Genomic DNA, 23,371 nt, shown 5'->3' with positions numbered 1-23,371 from the left:
AAAATATACTGCATTCGTTTTTATAGGCTCAAGTTACCAGTTTACCGTCATGCCATTTGGGTTGAAAATAAACGGTGGTGTTTTCATATCGGCATTAGATACCGTACTGGGCAGAGACCTTTTGAATGAAGTTACTTTATATGTGGATGATTTGCTAATTGTTTCTGAAACTTGGGAGGAACATTTGGACTTATTAAGAAGAGTTTATGGGAAATTTTTGGAATACGGTGTTACCGTAAATTTGAGCAAATCCAAGTTTGCTCATAACCAATTGAAATTTCTTGGACATATAATTACTCCTGAAGGGATAAAACCAAATCCTAAAAAGATGGATGTAATTGACCGATGTGCTTATCCAAAGAATAGAACGGAATTTAAGTCATTTATCGGCTTAGTTTCATTTTTTCGATGATTATTACCTAATCAGTTAGGAAGCCAAGACTGTTTGTTACGGCTGTTAAGATAAAATGTCATGTGGGAGTGGAATTCCGAATGCACGGAAGCTTTTTATAACATCCGCAATGCTTTGACTACTGCTCCACTGTTACATCATCCGAGACTTGATCAAGATTTTTATATTGCTGCAGATGCTTCTAAAACAGGATTGGGTGCCACTCTTTTCCAGATGGACAATCCAGAAGATATCAGTACCATCAAAATAATTGGGTTTGCCAGCAGAACACTCTCTAGTATTGAACGTAAGTATTGTACTACTGAATTGGAAGTACTGGCCGTGGTCTGGTCCCTTAGAAAGTTTCGCTATTTTGTATATGGAAAGTGTGGTGTCACCGCCAGACACCACACTTGCTAGGTGGTAGCCTTTAAATCGGCCGCGGTCCGCTAGTATACGTCGGACCCGCGTGTCGCCACTATCAGTGATTGCAGACCGAGCGCCGCCACACGGCAGGTCTAGAGAGACATCCTAGCACTCGCCCCAGTTGTACAGCCGACTTTGTTAGCGATGGTTCACTGACAAAATACGCTCTCATTTGCAGAGACGATAGTTAGTATAGCCTTCAGCTACGTCATTTGCTACGACCTAGCAAGGCGCCATTATCATTTGCTATTTATCTTGTGATGCATGTACCGTCAGACCGATGTTCACCAATTATGGATTAAAGTTAAGTATTCCAGAAGCTACGTACTTTATTAGCTAGTATCCATTACTTGACCTGTTCCAGACCTCACGCCAGCCTACGTGAGCTTAAACGCGTGCCTTTCGGTCTCCCGTCCATTGTGGATTGGCTGTCTCGCCAGCCCACAACAGAAAGAATATCATTGTATTCTGCGACCACAAAGCTTTATCTTTTATTTTAACAGGAAGGATACCCCATTCATGTTTAACCCGGTGGGCCTTGCTACTGCAAGAATATGATACTACGCTCAAATACATCAGAGGGAAAGACAACATCGTAGCCGATGCTCTTTCAAGACTACCGAAAAGAAAGAATGACGACGAGTGTGAAGAACGGGCTATTGACTTTAAAGTCATGAATTTATCAAGGCAATATTGTGAGAGGCAGATTTCACAGCTAGGTCGAAGTCTTCCACAACTGCAAGAAGATGATAAGTTGTGGAAAGCCATTAGACATGCTGTTGAAAACAAAACGCTAAGTCACTCTCAAGAACAGTATCAATTAAAATCCGGAATATTGTATCGGAGGAAGGATGAAGAAGATGTTTGGAAAGTTTTTGTTCCAAATAAATATTTAGAATCACTAGTATGGTACACTCACTTGAATTGGGGTCATTTTGGTGCCGCTAAATGTACAGCCAAAATAGCACAACACTGCTATCATCCAAATTTGGGATGTCTAGCTACAAATATTCTTAAGAAGTGCAAAATATGTCAGAAGGCAAAACCCATAAACTACTGTCAGAAGATAGAATTACATCCCACAACAACCTTTAATGTTGGTGTCATGTGATATCTGTGGGCCATGTCCCATGACACGTGGACGGTTCAGATATATTTTGGCTTTCTATGATCTCTTTTCAAAATATGTGAAATTATATCCTTTGAAAAATCTCCACGTTCGACCCATGTTACACAAATTTATCAACAACTATATAACTGAGCTCGGCAAACCTATAATGATCTTGACAGACAACGCTGCTTATTATACAAGCAAAGTAGGGAGAGACACTATGAAAGAACAAGGAATCCAGCGCATTTTCATCTCAAGATTTTACCCTTGTGGAAATCCGGTTAAGAGAATCTTCCAAGAGTTGAACCGATTTTTACGGATGTACATACCCAAACGCAACGGCCTTGCCACAGTGGATACACCGGTTCCCGTGAGATCACCGCAGTTAAGCGCTGTCGGGCGTGGCCGGCGCTTGGATGGGTCACCATCCCGCCGCCACGTGCTGTTGCCATTTTTCGGGGTGCACTCAGCCTCGTGATGCCAATTGAGGAGCTACTCGACCGAATAGTAGCGGCTCCGGTCAAAGAAAACCGTCATAACGACCGGGAGAGCGGTGTGCTGACCCCATGCCCCTCCTATCCGCATCCTCACCTGAGGATGATACGGCGGTCGGATGGTCCCGATGGGTCGCTTGCGGCCTGTAGACGGAGTTAGTTAGTTAGTTTAGTTAGTACATACCCAAACAACATTATAAATGGATCGATTGGATTTATGAATTTGAGAAAGTGTATAATGACTTACCGCACTTATCGACAGGTTATTCACATAACCAAATAGTATTTGGTGAAAGTATTGTGCCAGAATGGATGAAGAAATTACCTCGATATAACAAAAAATTACCAAGAAAGAAGATATGGTGAAGAAGGTCTACGAAAACCTGAAGCATCAAGCACAATTGAGAAAAACCAGTTTTGATAAAAATGTGAAGAAAGTAGTCACATATGATGTAGGGGAAGAAATTTTATTGAGAAATCACCCAAAAGCATCAACCAGGAAAAGACTGAAAAAGAAATGGCAATATTTATATACAGGTCCATACAAATTAATGAAAATATCTCATGAAGGAAGCTACCTACTGGCAGATTGTGATACTAATGTAATTAACGGCTTGTTCCCTCACATAGGCCTGGAGAAGTATTATCAATAATGAGCGAAATAGAGATTCAAGAAACACAGAATGATACCAGGACTACACTCAGAGTGGACTAAATAAAAGCACCAGTGGATAAATACGTACTTATACTAACTTACAAAGAAAATTAAAGGATGTACCGAAGATTTCCTTTGAGATACCTTCTTGGTATCAGCAACAATGACGACCCTGTAATACGATTTATCCTCTCATCGAACAGCGAGGATGGATGATTTAAAAGTGGAATTAAGAGGAAAAGAAAAGGTCAAATCCTCTCTGGTTAAACAAGTGGCTTGATAAGGGTTTTGGCCTAGGATGCCAATCGTCGAACCCGGCTGTGATCCCTGCTTTGCACAGTCGGTTGAAGAACTGAGGGCTTCATCCAAGACAAAAATGTGGTGTGAACATGAAGTGATTAGTGCGAAGTGTTCCTAAGACAACCTATAAACAAATGTGGAATTTGGTTAAGGGCATTTTGTCTAGGCCCCTTAACTCAACTTAAATATTGTAGAATGTATGTACTGACTTATTGAGTGAATCTGAGAGTGAGTGTATTCGCCGAAACAAATACCCTCTCCTGTCACAGCACACAAAAAACAAGCCTGTTCTGTCTGGAACCCTCTTCAAGACATCACAGTCTGGGGGGCCGTGTAACATTACAAAAATGGCTCTGAGCACTATGGGACTCAACTGCTGAGGTCATAAGTCCCCTAGAACTTAGAACTACTTAAACCTTACTAACCTAAGGACAACACACACGTCCATGCCCGAGGCAGGATGCGAACCTGCGACCGTAGCGGTCGCGCGGTTCCAGACTGTAGCGCCAGAACCGCTCGGCCACCAACGGCCGGCTAACATTACGAGATAGTTGTCAAGGAACTTGAATAGCGTAAAGTTATCGTTAAAAACGCACGCCGCGCGATTTGTTACGATTTGGTCGGTCATAATAATAGTAACATGCTTTTAAATACAATTAAAATATAACGGCGATACCTGTTTAGTGTTATTGGAAATAATATGTAGTAAATTAATGAGTGAGGTAGCCGATCCTATAATAAGAGGTAAAAGTGGGCATATTAAGGTGTTTTGCTTTATATCGACTAAGCCGATGATACGGCGTCTTTTTTTCCGTTTACTCTTAGAAATAAATAAGTAAAGAAGTGCTAATTGTGCGTTGTGAAAAATATAGGGGCGAATTTTAAATAGCCACAGTGTATAATCAGACTAACAAATGGACATTTAGTTACACGAAATCGCGGATAGCGAAGTGTGGTCATTAAATTGAGTACACCTACAGGGCGGTCAATTCCGGGATAAGTCTATTCGCATCTCACGAGGGACGCGGTATTGAGACCGGTTTTATTTAAATAATACCGCGGAGAGCGGGCTTCAATTTATAAAAAGGAGAAAAGCTGTATGCTTATCATTAACTGTTGGTGTCAAGCAACCAAAACTGTTCATCAAAGGGTTTCGATGAATGCGAAATGAAACTGTGAACGAAGTTATGTTAAATAAAACAGAAGAGACAAGACAGTTTGGTCGTATCTGTTATTATTCCATAAACTGTAACATTTCTTCTCGCTGTACGAAGTCCTTACAGACGATTGTTATGACAATTTACTTTGAAGGGATCTTTTACGAGTTAAGTTTTGGGGACCTGGTCTAGAGGGGATAGTTCGTAGATCCTATCTACTGCAGCTATTCTGGAATCAGGTACTACCGTGACCGTTGTGTGTTGTCAATGGCTGAAGGTCATCATATCTCATGCTCTAAGATCGACGCGCCTTTCCTCTTGGTACAACGGTGTCTCACGGTAACAACGACAACGCCGACGACGAAGGAAGATACGGTAGACTATCACTGGCAGACTCTGCAGTCGGTCGGTTGCTAAGAAAGCGGCGCCAGACCTGTGGATGACCAGGGTGGCGGGATCTTGTCCTAACCTCTCGCCAGTTAATTGGGGAGATGGCACCGGCCGGTGGGTGGACTGAACTACAAGAGAATAAAATGCTAAATTAGCGAATTTTTAAACGCAAGGATGAACAAACACAAATGGGGAACAAACCAATTTCACTTATGGGAAGTGGCAGGGACGCTCCTACATTGGTCCGCACAGTGTCAATATACATTAGCAATGGCTTTGAATTTAAGCTACAAGAAAATTGGGACTCAACCACAGCTCAGCAAGTAATATTGTTCCCACAAGAACAATAACAGCGACAAAATCCAAGGTAGAATATTACACTTACAAGGGCACAGCGATCTGTGTCACAGCCACGACTATATACCACCTCGACTATAACATATTACACTGCTCCGGAACTTTGGCTGACTTAACTGGTGGCTTACTACTCCTGAACAAGTGGTAGAATTTTAGTCCTCAAGCTCCACTAGAACTTAAGAGCATCGAAGGCCGTTGTACTTTACATGTAAACATGCACTTATCAGGAGAAATGTCTCACCACATTCAGAGACTGTAATTGGCCATATAGGTTGCTGTGAAGTCCTAGATGGAAATCAGTGCCTGAACATTGTCCCTTCTCCCCGCTGTGCACCATACACGCCAACACGAAGGCAGCAGTCTGACCCACCAGGGCACGCTCTCTCTCCTCGTCTCCACACACACCAGTCGTCGCATCCACCTGAGGTTCCTAACTGCCTCTCATTTTCACAGAACGGAACCCCTGTATATCCTGCGGCCTCGCACGTTGTCGATGTACCACTCTTCCGACCATCGTCACACCACCAGCCAGCCAATTCTGCATGCAAGGGTCGATATATCGAATCGAGCGCCATGATTCACTGCACTTACAAGACCGATGCAAACACGTACATTTTTATAACATATGCACATTTCTGTGTTTAGATCAGATTGAATATGGTCAAATCGATAGAAACCGGCAATTGATTTAGCAAATACATGATATTAGTGACTGTTCTGACATTTCACAAGAAACGTAGTCTTTGTTTATTGGAACTGAATAGGTCTAGTATTTCGAAAGAAATCGGAAACGCTGTACATTAAATACATAGAAATTTTCTGAAAGTTAAGAGACAACAACATAATGCTAGTCTGCAGACGTCTATAGAAGTCAGTAACTTTAATCACGTTCAGTATTCGCCCCATTTCTCCAAATTGTTTTCCAATATTTCTTGTAAATTTAATGTAGTTATAGTTCAGTCTTCACACAACATGACACAAACAACGGTTTTACATAAAAAATTGAAGTTGCAACTTGTCTCGAATAACAAAGGTATTGCCGGCGGAAGTGGCTGAGCGGTTCCAGGCGCTACAGTCTGGAACCGCACGCCCGCTACGGTCGCAGGTTCGAATCCTGCCTCGGGCATGGATGTGTGTCATGTCCTTAGGTTAGTTAGGTTTAAGTAGTTCTAAGTTCTAGGGGACTGATGACCTCAGAAGTTAAGTCCCACAGTGCTCAGAGACATTTGAACCATCTGAATAAAGGTATTTGGTTATTTTTTTACACCTTTCATTTCTAATTTAGACCGAGGGCACTGCAGATGTAAACACAAAGTAAACTAAAGTGTTTTCAATTAATTTTTGTCGAATAAGTTTACTGTCTGTCAATGAACGAAAGCTGTTACTACATACATGTGAACATTGTAAATCGTCGGCGTTTAATCAGTGTGGAGTTGTCGCTAATGCGATACACGAGATTTAGTGTTAACTCTATAGTGGCGCAGCTGCTCGCGCCCCGTCTTAATTGAGCTGTCACCTGCAGGCTACGCCCAGGGAGCGCAGAAGTCTGTCCTTAATGCTGACAGGAGGGCCCACCTCGACTGCATCAGGCCGGCTCTGAGTGCATATAGCAGGACTTCCCTACCACAATAGTGACACAGCGGCACCGAAAGTTAGACAGGTGATCTGTATAGGACAGCTCGAATGTTGATATCCACGAAGGAAAAGTGTGGCACGTGGCGGACAGTAACAAAGGTATCTCATTTATAGAAGTTTTTCTTTAGCGATGTAAAATGCCATTAATATCAAGGATAAGGCTTCTAACTGTTCGTCTCAAATATCTTTCGATTTGTTAAAGAACTCGGTAATACACCGACGGAAAAAAATCGCAACACCAAGAAGGATTTGTGTGACATGAAAGAAAGTTGGTCGACATGTTTCTACACATGAAAGACGATGTCTGTTCAAATTTCTCGCCAGCCGCGTAACAGTGGCGCTGCATGCCACTGTGAGGAAGAAAATCAGGTTTGCTTTAAGTAAACGTTGTAACGGTCGCGAGCGTTATTTATGTTTGAAATTGGACGTGGTGAGTTGATGTTAGTCAAGAACACCTTTAAGGCGACAAAGACATCGTTATCAGCGCTTCACTGAGTTTGAACGATGCCGTGTAACAGGGCTACGAGAAGCTGCATGTCCCTTCTGCGATATTTCATAATGACGTAGGACAAATGTAGCCACTGTAAGTGACTGCTGTCCAGCAGTGTTCGCGGGAATGCATGGTCGCGTTAAGATTGGTCTCCAGATGACCACGTGGCACTACCCATAGAGAAGATTGTTTTCGAATATGCCTCTGCCTGCATCGTACTGCATTGTAGCAGCGATCTGAGCACCAGTTGTCATCACATTGACATGAGTAACTGTTAGAAATCGGTTACCTCAACGACACCTGCGAGCCAGACGCCCTACTGAGTGTTTTCCACCAACCCCAAGTCACTGTTATTTAAGACTTCAGTGGCGTCAAACGTGAGCTCGCTGGAGGACTGGGTGGCATTCCGTTGGGTTTTCTGATGAAAGTTTGTTCTGCCTCGATGGCAGTTATGACCGTGTGTTGGTTAGAAAGAGGCCTGTTGAGGGCCCGCAACCAACCTACCCTTGTGCTGCCTTTATTGACCGCGCAGGTGCAACGAGCATTGAACTCCGTACCACAAAGTGACATCCGAAACCTGTACAACACACTGCATGCACGTTTGCATGATTCAATTCAACTTTCTGGTGGTTACACCGGTTATTAATGCACCAGCATGTCATATTTTCAATGGCTTATCTCGTGCTTACATTAACCTGTGATCTTCCAAATTTAATCAGTGAAATATGCTACCTAGATAAATTTCATTACTTGACATTATCTTTTGATGCTGCTGTTTTATCCGGCAGTGTATGTTTAAAATGTAGCAAGTCTAATTCCAAAGAAAGAAGGTGCTGACAGTTGTGAATATTACCTAAGTATTGTCAGGGTTGCAAAACACCGACACAAAATATTTATAGAAAAGTGGAAAAATTGCTAGAAACCGATCTTGAGGACGACCATTTTGTGTTCCGGAGAAATGTTCGAACATGTCAGACAGTACTAAAAAAAAAAAAATGGCTCTGAGCACTATGGGACTTAATATCTGAGGTCATAAGTCCCCTAGAACTTAGAACTACTTAAACCTAACTAACCTAAGGACATCACACACATCCATGCCCGAGGCAGGATTCGAACCTGCTACCGTAGCGGTCGTGCGGTTCCAGACTGAAGCGTCTAGAACCGCTCGGCCACACCGGCCGGCGAGACAGTTCTGACCTTACGACTTATGTAAGAGGATAGGTTAATGAAAGAAAAACCTACGGTATTAGGTTTTGTAGACTTTGTACATTTTGAATGATATCCAGTCTTTGAAATTCTGAAGGTAGCATGCGTAAAATACGGGGAGTGAACGGTAATATACAACTTGCCAAAAGCCAGGTGAGAGATACGAGTTGAAGGCGTGACAGGGAAGAAAGGGCTGAGAAGGCTCAAACAAGATTGTAGCCTATCCCTGATTTTATTCTGTCTACATAGTGAACGAGCAGTATAGGAATCAACAGAAAATTTGGAGAAGGAATTAAAGTTCAGGGAGAAGAAATGAACACTTTGAGGTTTGTCGATGACATTGTAATTCTGTCTGATACAGCTCAGTATTCTGAAGTGCAGTTGAAACGAGTGGCTAGTGCCCTGAAAGTACGATACAGGATGAACATTAACAAAAACTAAACAAGAATAATGGGACATAGCAGAATAAAATTAGATGCTGCTGAGGATTCACTTTATGAAATGAGACAGTCAGTGAAGTAGATGAGTTCTGCTATGCCGACAGAGACATAAGGGACGGTGGCTGGATAAGACAGGACTGGCAATAGCAAGAAAATCATATCTGGAATATGGAAATGTTTATAACATCGAATACAAGTTTAAGTGTTAGTCTTTTCTGATAGTATTTTTCTGGTGTGTAGCTTTTTACGGAAGTGAAACACTATCGATCAGCAGTTCAAGAGCATAGACGCTTTGGAAATGTAATGTTACAGAAGAATGTTGAAGATTAGACGGTTAGATGGCATAACTAATGAGGAGGTACTGAACAGAACTGTGGAGTAAAGAAATTTGTGGCATGAATTGAGTAGAAGAAGGGATCAGTTGGCAGGACACGTTTGAGCCATCAAGGGATCAGCAATCTAGTTCAAATGGATCAAACGGCTCTAAGCACTATGGGACTTAACATCTGAGGTCATCAGTCCCCTAGACTTAGAACTACATAAACGTAGGTAACCTAAGGACGTCACACACACCCATGCTCTAGGCAGGATTCGAATCTGCGACCGTAGTGATCGCGCGATTCCAGACTGAAGCGCCTAGAACCGCTCGACCAAGCAATCTAGCAATCTAGTTCATATGGCTCTGAGCACTGTGGGACTCAACATCTGTGGTCATAAGTCCCCTAGAACTTAGAACTACTTAAACCTAACTAACCTAAGGACATCACACACATCCATGCCCGAGGCAGGATTCGAACCTGCGACCGTAGAGCAATCTAGTATTGAAGGTGTGTGTTTGGGGGGGGGGGGGGGTAAACTTCGTAGAGGGAGACCAATAGATGAATACTATATGCAGATTCAGAAGAATGTAGGTTCCAGTAGTTATTCGCAGATGAAGTGCCTTGCACAATATAGAGTAGTATCGAGAGCTACATCAAGTATATTTTTGTCCAGAGGGACAGGCACAAGATGTACATAGTGACGGTTTGGGTGCAGAGTCACCTTTGTCAAGTTAACTCTATGAGTCAGTCAGGCTGGCCCTCGGTTAAGCTAACCGATATAGAGAATTAATTCCAGTCCATATGGAATAGCAATTCATTTCCTAACACAGGCACTTCTGTTGTATGGACACTCTTGATAAGTAAACCCATGGACAGCACGGGAAAATACCCAAAGCTGCTACAAATGAGAGACACTGATATCCTTCTATGAATATCACGATACTATAACACAGTTTCACAAAACATTATGCTGCCATATGGTGACCAGATTAAAAGACATAGACAACTACAAAGTCAACGTTTCTGTAGAGTGTAGAGTCTGGGATCTTGTGAGAGTGCAGGCGAGCGTCGGCATGATAGGGGATAAGAAAGACGTGACACTCGGTGACAACCGGATGTAGATGCGATCGTCAATTGCGTTAATAGGTGGCTGGAGGCTTCACCGTTAAGTGTGTCGTGGTTATCGGTAATATGACAACGCTGGGCGGCAATTAGAATTACTTTTCTGCAATACGAGCAAGATTAAAGGTTGAGCCTCTACAACCTTACTAGCCACCGAACAGCATTCAGCTAACACAACGCGAAATATTCAAAATAACGTCTATGAACGAGGTACGAATGAAAGTAAGGCACCAGGATGTGGTGCTTGAACAGGTACTACTTAGACGACGGACTAATTTCTTGTGAAAAGATTTTCCTTAGGTTTTACAATTCTTCCTCTCTGCAGATTCAATAGACCGATAGAGCAGCACCATTGTGCTGAAAAAGTGGTTTAATTTACAGAAATTACAAGTAGTATCCGTTTTAAAATCAATACGTAGAATCCAGAATACCTAGGATCACAATGGTAACAGTAGTGACTTTGTCATTAGGTGAGAAGATATATTTACAGATCAGTTAATGTAAAGTATAAATACTTCCAAATTTTTTTAAGGGTTTATCATATTTATGTGACTCCGTGTAGAACGTTTTCGTCCACAGCCTGTGCCAATATAATATTTTGTCACACAGAGATTCGTAAAATAAACTCCAACACACGGGTCTATTATCTACAAACGTCTGTGTCGATATTGTAATTGCTTCATTGCCAAATTCAAATTATTATGATCACTTATGACGAATGAAGTTTTGAACCAATTTCGTTTTATGGTTAAGAGAATGGGTGAAGTCTGACCTTAGCACATCATCCCATCTTCTTATCGCTACTTCTTCCAATTTCTTTTTTTTTTCTTTTTATTTGCTATAAATCTTTTATTTTCATTGAGAAATACTATCAGGTATTTCATATTTTTATTTGCTATAAATCTTTTATTTTCGTTGAGAAATATTATCAAGTATTTCAATAGAACTTTGCAAAGGTACATCGACTAACAGAGTGTTATTTTGGGTACAGTGGTTGGACCCGTCGTGTTAAGTGATACAACGCCGCCTTTCTGTCCACGAAGGTTCATAAAGATCTGTACTTATTTGATGATACCAGTGCTGGTAAGAGTACTATAATCGAGGAAGTTTTATCTCGTCGTAAAAATGTTTATATCTATATCTACATCAGCATTTTTACTCCGCAAGCCACCCAACGGTGTGTGGCGGAGGGCACTTTACGTGCCACTGTCATTACCTCCCTTTCCTGTTCCAGTCGCGTATGGTACGCGGGAAGAACGACTGCCGGAAAGCCTTCGTGCGCTCTCGAAGCTCACTAATTTTACATTCGTGATCTCCTCGGGAGGTATAAGTAGGGTGAAGCAATATATTCGATACCTCATCCAGAAACGCACCCTCTCGAAACCTGGACAGCAAGCTACACCGCGATGTAGAGCGCCTTTCTTGCAGAGTCTGCCACTTGAGTTTGCTGAACTTCTCCGTAACGCTATCACGCTTATCAAATAACCTTGTGACGAAACGCGCCGCTCTTCTTTGGATCTTCTCTATCTCCTCCGTCAACCTGATCTGGTACGGATCCCACACTGATGAGCAATACTCAAGTATAGGTCGAACAAGTGTTTTGTAAGCCACCTCCTTTGTTGATGGACTACATTTTCTAAGGACTCTCCCAATGAATCTCAACCTGGTACCCGCCTTACCAACAAATAATTTTATATGATCATTCCACTTCAAATCGTTCCGCACGCATACTCCCAGATATTTTACAGAAGTAACTGCTACCAGTGTTTGTTCCTCTATCATATAATCATACAATAAAGGATCCTTCTTTCTATGTATTCGCAATACATTACACTTGTCTACGTTAAGGGTCAGTTGCCACTCGCTGCACCAAGTGCCTATCCGCTGCAGATCTTCCTGCATTTCGCTGCAATTCTCTAATGCTGCAACTTCTCTGTATACTACAGGATCATCCGCGAAACGCCGCATGGAACTTCCGACACTATCTACTAGGTCATTTATATATATTGTGAAAGGAAATGGTCCCATAACACTCCCCTGTGGCACGCCAGAGGTTACCTTAACGTCTGTAGACGTCTCTCCATTGAGAACAACATGCTGTGTTCTGTTTGCTAAAAACTCTTCAATCCAGCCACACACCTGGTCTAATATTCCGTAGGCTCTTACTTTGTTTATCAGGCGACAGTGCGGAACTGTATCGAACGCCTTCCGGAAGTCAAGGAAAATAGCATCGACCTGGGAGCCTGTATCTAATATTTTCTGGGTGTCATGAACAAATAAAGCGAGTTGGGTCTCACATGATCGCTGTTTCCGGAATCCATGTTGATTCCTACAGAGTAGATTCTGGGTTTCCAGAAACGACATGATACTCGAGCAAAAAACATGTTCTAAAATTCTACAACAGATCGACGTCAGAGATATAGGTCTATAGTTTTGCGCTTCTGCTCGACGACCATTCTTGAAGACTGGGACAACCTGTGCTCTTTTCCAATCACTTGGAACCTTCCGTTCCTCTACAGACTTGCGGTACACGGCTGTTTGAAGGGAGGCAAGCTCTTTTACGTACTCTGTGTAGAATCGAATTGGTATCCCGTCAGGTCAACTGGACTTTCCTCTGTTGAGTGATTCCAGTTGCTTTTCTATTTCTTGGACACTTATTTCGATGTCAGCCAGTTTTTCGTTTGTGCGAGGATTTAGAGAAGGAACTGCAGTGCGGTCTTCCTCTGTGAAACAGCTTTGGAAAAAGGTGTTTAGTATTTCAGTTTTACGCGTGCCATCCTCTGTTTCAATGCCATTATCATCCCGGAGTGTCTGGATATGCTGTTTCGAGCCACTTACTGATTTAACTTAAGACCAGAACTTCCTAGGATTTTCTGTCAAGTCGGTACATAGAATTTTACCTTCTAATTCACTGAATGCTTCTCGCACTGCCTTCCTTACGCTAACTTTGACATCGTTTAGCTTCTGTGTGTCGGAGAGGTTTTGGCTGCGTTTAAACTTGCAGTGAAGCTCTCTTCGCTTTTCCAGTAGTTTCCTAACTTTGTTGATGAACTACGGTGGGTTTTTCCCGTCCCTCACAGTTTTACTCGGCACGTATCTGTTAAAAACTCATTTTACGATTGCCTTGAACTTTTTCCATAAACGCTCAACATTGTCAGTGTCGGAACAGAAATTTTCGTTTGGATCTGTTAGGTAGTCTGAAATACGCCTTCTATTACTCTTGCTAAACAGATAAACCTTCCTCCCTTTTTTTATATTCCTATTTACTTCCATATTCAGGGATGTTGCAACGGCCTTATGATCACTGATTCCGTGTTCTGCGTTTACAGAGTCGAAAAGTTCGGGTCTGTTTGTTATCAGTAGGTCCAAGACGTTATCTCCACGAGTCGGTTCTCTGTTTAATTGCTATAGGTAATTTTCGGATAGTGCACTCAGTATAATGTCACTCGATGCTCTGTTCCTACCACCCGTCCTAAACATCTGAGTGTCCCAGTCTATATCTGGTAAATGGAAGTCTCCATCTAAGACTATAACATGCTGAGAAAATTTATGTGAAATGTGTTCCAGGTTTTCTCTCAGTTGTTCTGCCACTAATGCTGCTGAGTCGGGAGGTCGGTAAAAGGAGCCAATTATTAACCTAGCTCGGTTGTTGAGTGTAACCTCCACCCATAATAAATCACAGGAACTATCCACTTTTATTTCGCTACAGGATAAACTACTACTAACAGCGACAAACACGCCACCACCGGTTGATCGCAATCTATCCTTTCTAAACACCGTCTGTGCCTTTGTAAAAATTTCGGCAGAATTTATCTCTAGCTTCAGCCAGCTTTCCGTACCTATAAAGATTTCAGGTTCGGTGCTTTCTATTAGCGCTAAGTCGTACTGTATTGAATTTGGGTTTGGAGAATACAACAGTCACGTGCGTAACGTAGTTCTATTTGAAGAATTCGAGTGGTCTTGGTGGAAGTCGTATGCTGCAATTCTAAAGCGTGTTGTTGAAGGGAGGTCGGTTACAGTTAATGTAAAGAATAAACCCAGCCTGACACACAAGAGATTTGTTATACTTGATAGTTATGAAATTGCAACTGGCGACTAGGCTATTCTATCTCGTCTGCGTGCTATTCATAACGATTCTCAAATATTACATTGTTGTTTTATAAAGTGGGAAATGGACACGGATGAGGATTGTGAGACCACTGATATGCCAGAGATAAGAGAAATTAGAGCTCATACTGTGGGAATCATAGATAGTCATTGTTCTCTCGTTCTATTTGAGAGTGGAACAAGAAAGGAAATGACTAGGAGAAATGACTAGTAGGGTACAGGGCATACTCCAACTCGCACCGTACTATAGCTTGCGGAGAATGTACGTAGATGTAGATACAAGTATTGTTACACTGCATACTGAATATTTACTCTAACTGGATTAAATATCTTGCGAATCAAGCAGGACAAACCCAACCTTTCATGTAATATTTACAGTACCGGTAATTATAGAGAATATTCAGAATTAATATGTGTTTACACATTGGCGTCTGTCTTAGTTTAAGTATGGACTCCAACAGATCATGATACACACAGCTTTCATCTTTCTTCATCTTGAATGACAAGTGAAGCTGAGGCAGCAGCAAAGAAACAAACAGCCCGAAGTGAGCTGCTAATCAATTGTAATAAATATGCGAAAGCAAGCAACGTCATACCTGTCGTGAGTCGCGTAACAAAACAAATTAATTTGAATCTCATTCGATGGGACATTATATTACGTCAGGCAATCGAAGATGAGTTGGATTTTTAGAACGGAATCAGTTAACCACAAGTAAATATTACTTTATGTCATTATTGCCTTTCCTTTTCCAACACCATGTTTTCTGTTTCGTTGATAGCAGTAATAAATATAGTGCACTTCCCACTTTTTCGTGAGCACCATGTGACATATTGTGACATAGTGACCACCATGTCGAGCCATGTAGTTTCTGGAGACTGAACGGAGAAATAATTCTCCCCATCTCTTTTCCTTAACACATATGCATCCAATGTATCTACACTCAATCCTTATTTCCTATTTATAGTTCAAAAACATTCCTTGCGTCACTGAATTTCAGCGAATTACACTATATGATCAAAAGTTACCGGATACCTGGCTGAAAATGGCTTACAAGTTCGTGGCGCCCTCCATCGGTAATTTTGAATTCAATATGGTTTTTGCCCACCCTTAGCCTTGATGACGGTTTCCACTCTCGCGGGCATGCTTTCAGACAGGTGCTGGAAGGTTTCTTGGGGAATGGTAGCTCATTCTTCACAGAGTGCTGCACTGAGGAGAGGTATCGATGTCGGTCGGTGAGGCCTGGCACGAACGCGGCGTTCCAGAACGTCCCAAACGTGTTCTGTAGGATTCAGATCAGGACTCTGTGCGGACCAGTCCATTACAGGGATGTTATTGTCGTGTAACCACTCCGCCACAGGCCGTGCATTAAGAACAGGTTCTCGGTCGTGTTGAAATGTGCAATCGCCATCCCCGAATTACTCTTCAACAATGGGAAGCAAGTATGTGCTTAAAGCATCAATGTGAGCCTGTGCTGTGATAGTGCCACGCAAAACAACAAGGGGTGCAAGCCCCCTCTATGAAAAACACGACCACACCATAACACCACCGCCTCCGAATTTTACTATTGGCACTACACCCGCTGGCAGATGACGTTGACCGGGCATTCGCCATACCCACACCTTGCCATCGGATCGCCACACTGTGTACCGTGATACCTCAATCCGCACAACGTTTTTCCACTCTTCAATCGTCCAATGTTTACTCATCTTAGACCAAGCGAAGCGTCGTTTGGCATTTACCTGCGTGATGTGTGGCTTATGAGCAGCCGCTCGACCATGAAATCCAAATTTTCTCACCTCCCGCCTAACTGTGATAGTACTTGCAGTGAATCCTGATGCAGTTTTGAATTCCTGTGTGATAGTCTCGATAGATAGATGTCTGTCTATTACACATTATGACCCTCTTCAACTGTCGGCGGTCTCTGCCAGTCAACAGGCGAGGTCAGCCCGTACGCTTTCATGCTGTACGTGTCCCTTCACGTTTCCACTTCACCATCACTTCGGAAACAGTACACCTACGAATGTTTACGAGTTTGTAAATGTTGTCGCGTACAGGCGTATAGCACAAGTGAAACCCAATCAAAATGTTGAAATGTGTTCGAATTCCTAAGAGACCAAATTGACTTACCATTAGTTAAAGTAATTTAAACTAAGTTACGCTAAGAGCAATACATTCACCCATACCCGAGGGAGGACTCGAACCTTCGGCGGAAGTCGCCGCGCGGTCCGTGACATGGCGCCTCCAACCGAGCGGCCACTCCGCGCGGCGACACCAAATCACCTGACCACGTTCGAAGTCCGTGAGTTCCGTGGAGCGCCCCGTTCTGCTCTCTCACGGTATCCAATGACTACTGAGGTCGCTGATATGGTGTACTTGGCAGTAGGCTGCAGCACAATGCACCTAAATATAAGCAGCGTATGATTTTTGGGGGTGTCTGGATACTTTTCATCACATAGTGTAATTAAGAGACCTTTAAACAATTCCGTAATTGGTATTATAATATTTGCCAATCTCTGAATGCAGAGCATGCGACGGCTGTTGATTCACCTGTATTTTCCTTCAAGTTTTTGTTTTCACCAGTAGCTCCAAATCGACTATGTTTCAGTGCTACATCTTTTTGTTGCAGGAGCCATTTCTTTTCTAGTCAACTTTCAGATTGTCTGGTTCTTCTTTCAGTAATGTAGAATTCAATTCTGCAGTCCCACATCAGTTATGGGCAAGACTAGAACAGGTATATTTGTCGGGCAATACTTTTCAAATGGTTCAAATGGCTCTGAGCACTATTGGACTCAACTGCTGTGGTCATAAGTCCCCTAGAACTTAGAACTACTTAAACCTAACTAACCTAAGGACAGAACACAACACCCAGCCATCACGAGGCAGAGAAAATCCCTGACCCCGGCAATACTTTTCTGTGAACATTAGGACCTATAGTTTCGACATTTCTTTTGACTGTCCTTACATAAGAAACTGAAGTCTGACGTTTTTGTAGTGAAATTTGTGTTGCAATAAATGCTACTCAAAGGAAAAATTTTTTTGTAGCCAAGATTATTGACTTAATATTAATTATTGACGATGGATCAGACAGTTCAAATCGTCCTCTTCTGTTCTTCAAGATATTTGTGGTTATAAATCGTGTTCCATTATGAGTTTATTACTCACGTCATGTCGTCATTATGGTGGAGAATATACCGCACATCATACATACATTGAGATGACGAAAGTCGTGGGATACCGCCTAAAATGGGACCTGACCTTATTTTGCCCACCGTAGGGCACAAATTCGACGTGGCTTGGACTGATCGTCGTTGGGAGTGCAAGGAGTGACCTCTTGATTACGTCCCCTAGCACTTCTGTGGGATTCATGTCGGACGATCTGGGTGGCCAAATAATTCACTCCAGATTGTTCTACAAACAAATCGCGAACAGCTTTGGACCAGTGCCAGCGCGCCTTGCCGTCCATAAAAATTTCAACGTTGTTCGGGAACACAGAGTCCATGAACGGTTGAAAATGGTCTCGAAATAGCCGAAAATAACCATTTCCAGCCAATGATTGGTTCGGTTTGATCAGAGAACGCAGTTCATTCTATCTAAACACAGCCTACACTATTGTGAAGCCACCACAAGATTGCACAGTGTCTTGTTGACAACATGGGTCTAAGACGTCGTGGGGTCTGCGACACACCCGAACCCTACCATCAACTCTTACCAGCTGAAATTGGGACTCGTTTGACCAGGCCACATGTTCCCGTTGGCTAGGGTCCATTCGATAGAGTCACGAGCCCAAGAGGGGCACTGCAGGCGATACCGTGTTGTTACCAGAGGCATTAGTTTCGGTCGTCTGCTGCCGTAGCCCATTAACACCAAATTTCGCCGCACTGTCCTAACGGAAAAGTTCGCCCTAGTCTCACTTTGATTTCAGCGGTTATTTCACGCAATGTTGCCTGTCTCTTAGCACTGACAACTCTACACAAACGCTACTGCTCTCTGTCGTTAAGCGTAGATTGTCGGCCACTGAGCTGTCACTGGTTAAATGTAACGTCTGATATTTGGTATTCTCGAGGTAGTCTTGACACTTTGAATCTCAGACTACTGAATTCTCTAACGATTTCCGAAATGGAATATCCCATGCTCTAGCTTCAACTACAATTTCGCTTTTAGAGCCTTTTAATTCCCGTCGTGCGGCCATATTCACGTTGGAAACCTTTTCGCATGAATCATCTGAGTACAAATGACTGCTCCGCACATGCACTGCCCTTTTATACCTTGTATACGCGATACCACTGCCATCTGTATACGTGCACACCACTATCCCATGACTTCTGTCACCTCAGTGTAGGTTTGTCAAAAGTATACCCATATGAAGACATGTGCGGAAAAAATGTAAAAGCTTAGAGATAAGCCACGCGTAGTAGTCGCGCGGTTTAGGGCGCCTTGCCACGGTTCACGCGGCACCCTCATGGGTGTGTGTGTTGTCCTTAACGTAAGTTAGTATAAGTTCGATTTAGTAGTGTGTAAGCCTAGCGACCGATAACCGCAACAGTTGGGTCCCATAGGAACTTACCACGAATTCCCAAATTCCCTTAAAGATAAGTGTTGCCATCTGTTGCTGGGTACGGAAACTATCAAAACTGACATTGGTATCGCCCCTAAATATCATTTATCTCAAAGTTTTCACATTTTATGGTTAGCCCGCTTTTCCACGCATGTCTTCATGTACTGATACTGGGCATGTTCACGCACGTAGCACTCCATTGAGGCTTGTTATTACTTACAGTGAACAATATGTAGTAAAAATGCCCATTTGCACAGACTATACGTTTACATAACCAGACTTCTCCTGCATACGTGACGGGACTAACAGGTGACTAACAGGTGCATGAAGATCAAGAGATCTCGGAATCGAATATCAGTCGGAGCACAGAAGTTTGGCGTCTGCCCTTACTCTAGTCGCCAGGAACAACACGAGGTGCGGCTTCCATATTAAATCTTAGTCTCCCATTCCCCGATTGGATAACTTGGGTAGATTAGGGACACACAAGTCGGTGAAGTGGCCTCCAATGGATAGGCTTCCACCCGGCCATTGAGCTACTCGAAATTATTGTCATTATTGCAGCGTGTACACTCCCAGAACAAATTTTCACTATATAGCTGAGAGTATACTGATATGAAAATTCCTGTCAGACTGAAACTGTTTGATGAACCGGTACAGCAACGGTAAAACTGTCTTTCGCGGGCGATTGGTCTACCGAGTGAACTATTCAAGCACAACCCTGAGTTACCCGCTCACAGCCTTATCTCCGCCAGTACACTATCTTCTACATACCAAACTTCACAGTTCACCTGCATACGAGGTGGTGCTAGCACTCTCGAAAGAAAGGATATTGCATGGGACATGTCTTTGTCACCGCCAAGGGATTGTCATCTTTTTAATTTTCTCTCTGGAGCAGAATGTGTGCTGATCTTAAGCTTCTTCGCAAGTTAGAACCACTTGCTGGAAGTGGATTCGAACCTGGAATATTTGCCCACGAAAGGCATACCTGGCCTGGCTCGCAGTTTTAATGTGCCTGGGAAGTTCCAATGTGTACATTATTTTCGAGCATGATTTGCATTCAACTACCATGCTTCTAATGTCAGCAAGTATCCACGATATACAGGGTGATTCCGTGATGATGGTACAAACTTTCAAGGGTGATGTAGAAGGGTAAATGTATCAGACTGAGGTAAGGCAACGACAGAGTCGAAAATTATAAGTGGAAATCATTCTGATATCTCTTACAGTAAATGCATGTGGCAGTACTGATGTTTCTGAGATTGTAAGGTAGGCAACTTTCAGAGGTGGTAGTATGGACCAAAACAAGAAAAAAAAATGTGCGTTAAACATGGGTCCTAAATCACTTACCTTAAGAGCTACGAGCATGTGTACTGAACAAATGCCGTAGCTGTTAATCCTTCCGTGGTTGATGATGTGTTCCACTAAAGCGATATGCAGTTTTGTGTGTTGAGTTTCTGTATCTCATGTTTGTCTAGTGCTGGCATGTAGCTACGTAGCTGTTAACGCTTTAGTGGTTGATGGGATAGGCTACACGTGCCCCACTACATCAATATGCAGTTTTGAGCGTTTGGATGCCTATATCTCGTAACGGTCTAGATCTGGTGCTTTAAGGAATTGAAGAAAAATGCTATGGCCTAAGAGGTGGATATATATAAGGCTGTAAGAGATCAAATGTGGCGGTGTATGTTTATATTGAGTCTGTTTCACGAAAATCAAATCAAATCACCTTCTTCTCCATTCCAAGAATGTTTGAAGCAACTAACTGTGTTTTCTTTCCCACCAAATACTTTCTTCTGAAACGTTATTACGCTCCTCGGTAATTCAGTTGGTTTGTGCATAATTTATACGCAATGGGACGTATATGACTCATAAAACTTCATAGAACGTAGGAAACATTGCCGTTTGACCATCTTCATATGTTACGTTGAAAACTCGTATGTGATATGTTTTTCATTGTCGGGAGAATAAATGTGTTTCTTTACCGATTTGTTATACTTTTTCCATAATAATATTGGCATCTTGATCAAAGCATTCTAAACTGTATATTGTAGTTCTGAAAATCCTAGTTTCACATGAAAACATGGATCGAGGTAGTTTCGTGGGACACATGTGTCTCACTTCACCAATTTTGAAAATCGATCACCTTAATTTCTTAGTGAAAAATGTACTATTTATCGAAATGGAAGACAGTTTTTGAAACATAGAGCAAAATAAATTGTTTAGATTTAGTTTTAGAACCCAAATTTACTTGACTTTTTTGTTTGTTTTTGTCTCTTTGGGTTCTTACTACCACCTCTGAAAGTTGCCTACTCTAAACTCTTAACAACAACAGTACCGGTTCATGTATTCTAATGTCAAAAGGATCACAACGATTTTGGCATATATTTTCTATTACAATGCATCTCCCTCCCCTTCGCAACCATGACCGCATGGGATACAGCAAGAATAACGCAGTCAATTTTGTATAAAGTTGTGTTTAAGGTATACGCCCCAAAAATTCGTTTTATGGTGTATTACTGGCGCAAGGAAAGAAATGAAACGTTTTGGTGGTGCTCCGTTCTGCGTTGTTTGGCCCGGACTGGCTTCTGCCAGTGACGCAGCGTAGCGCACGCCGTGTGCCTGAGTGACGTTTCATTAGTACGTCACGAGTACGGAGCCACCTGCTGCCTGCACGCCAACTCCCAGACGACTTTATCCGCTGTAGAATGAATAACCCTTTCAGAACACGACGCAGTCTTGCGTGACTGGCTGTTGTAGTAAATGTCTGTACTAAAACACAAAGGAGGGAACGTTAGGATTTAACGTTCTGTCGACGCCGACGTGGGGAGACGGACCTCAAGCTCGTATTGGCGAAGGAAATAGGTCAAGTCCTTTTCAGGAGTAGCACCATGCATCTGCCAGTGTGAAGACTTTTGTTCTACACTACTAAAGAACTCAGTCCTCGAGCGATGGTTTTCTTTCACACTAATATTAAAATTAGTTTAAATTTTTCTTCGAGTCTGGAGTATAGTGTCTGCAAGAGTCTTGGGTTAAATGATTGGCACCTAACAAACGCTCTAGGCCATGCAAAAGCTGTTTAGAGGCGTTGAAATAGGTTCCTTCAGTAGACAAGAATAACAGTGCAAATCTTTGCTCTGAGAACACCAGCATTATTGTGCTTAAACAGAAAAATAATTAAATTTTAGATTCTTCTTGTTGCGCTGGAAGTATACAGTTTACTAAAATATTTACTGAAGCGCCGACGTTTCTTCTTCTATCATCTAAAAATAATGGTACGACCACAAACGTACAGAAGAAGAACAAGACCGACATGCTGCATCCATTTAATTTCGAAGGAAGATGGAAATTTAACGACCCACCAACACCGAGCCACTGAATATCACTGTCATCATAAGACCTTCGACAAAAATGATATTTTCGTCTACGTGGATTATAGACGTCCATGGACCGTCACTCGGATACACTCTTCAGATTTGTTTGTTCTGGGTGACAGCACGACCGTGCTGAGTCTTACAGCATACTCAGCGAGGGGGGCTCAGTTGGTCAAGACTTCGAACTACCATTTGCAAAGAGAAATGTTCAAATTCCCGTCCGGCTGTCCAGTTTATGTTTTCAATGATTTTCCTAATCCTAATATAATAAATGCTGAGATGGTTGCTTATAATAGGACACGGCCCATTTTCTTCCTCACACTAATACAGTTCAGGACTATATTCCATCTATAATGACCACATCGTCAACGGGAAGCTTAATCTTAACCCGTCTCCATTCCTTTCCTTCCTACGGCTCCTCATCAGTGATCTCTGTACTCAAAGGAAGTGCTCAGTAACAGCTCACAGGACTGCCTCATCTCTTCGAACAGCTGATTTTTTAATCATATTAGAGAACTGATAAGGCCTCATACTTCTCTGAAGTCTATACAGCAGGCAGTAACATTTGCAGTTACTTATATCTGAATATTGTGACACCCGGCAAACTTCATTGATTTCCCGATCGATTTCACGCTTCACTCTCAGTTCATTCATCCAGAAAATATGAGTTTTGCTGTTAGGCCAATGTGTCTCCATGTATTTCCATTTTGATACATAATTTGAAGTTCCATATATACTGAGGCCACCAGAGAACTGTAACACATAAATTCATTACAAAAACGAGGTGATTTCAAGAAAAGAAGGGCTACCAGAAGCCTAGAGCTCCCTGATTTGTGCTGAGCG

This window comes from Schistocerca nitens, chromosome 2 (assembly GCF_023898315.1).
Source record: "Schistocerca nitens isolate TAMUIC-IGC-003100 chromosome 2, iqSchNite1.1, whole genome shotgun sequence".
Taxonomy (NCBI): domain Eukaryota; kingdom Metazoa; phylum Arthropoda; class Insecta; order Orthoptera; family Acrididae; genus Schistocerca; species Schistocerca nitens.
The sequence above is the reverse complement of the archived record's forward strand: the minus strand, read 5'-3'. Positions refer to the sequence as shown.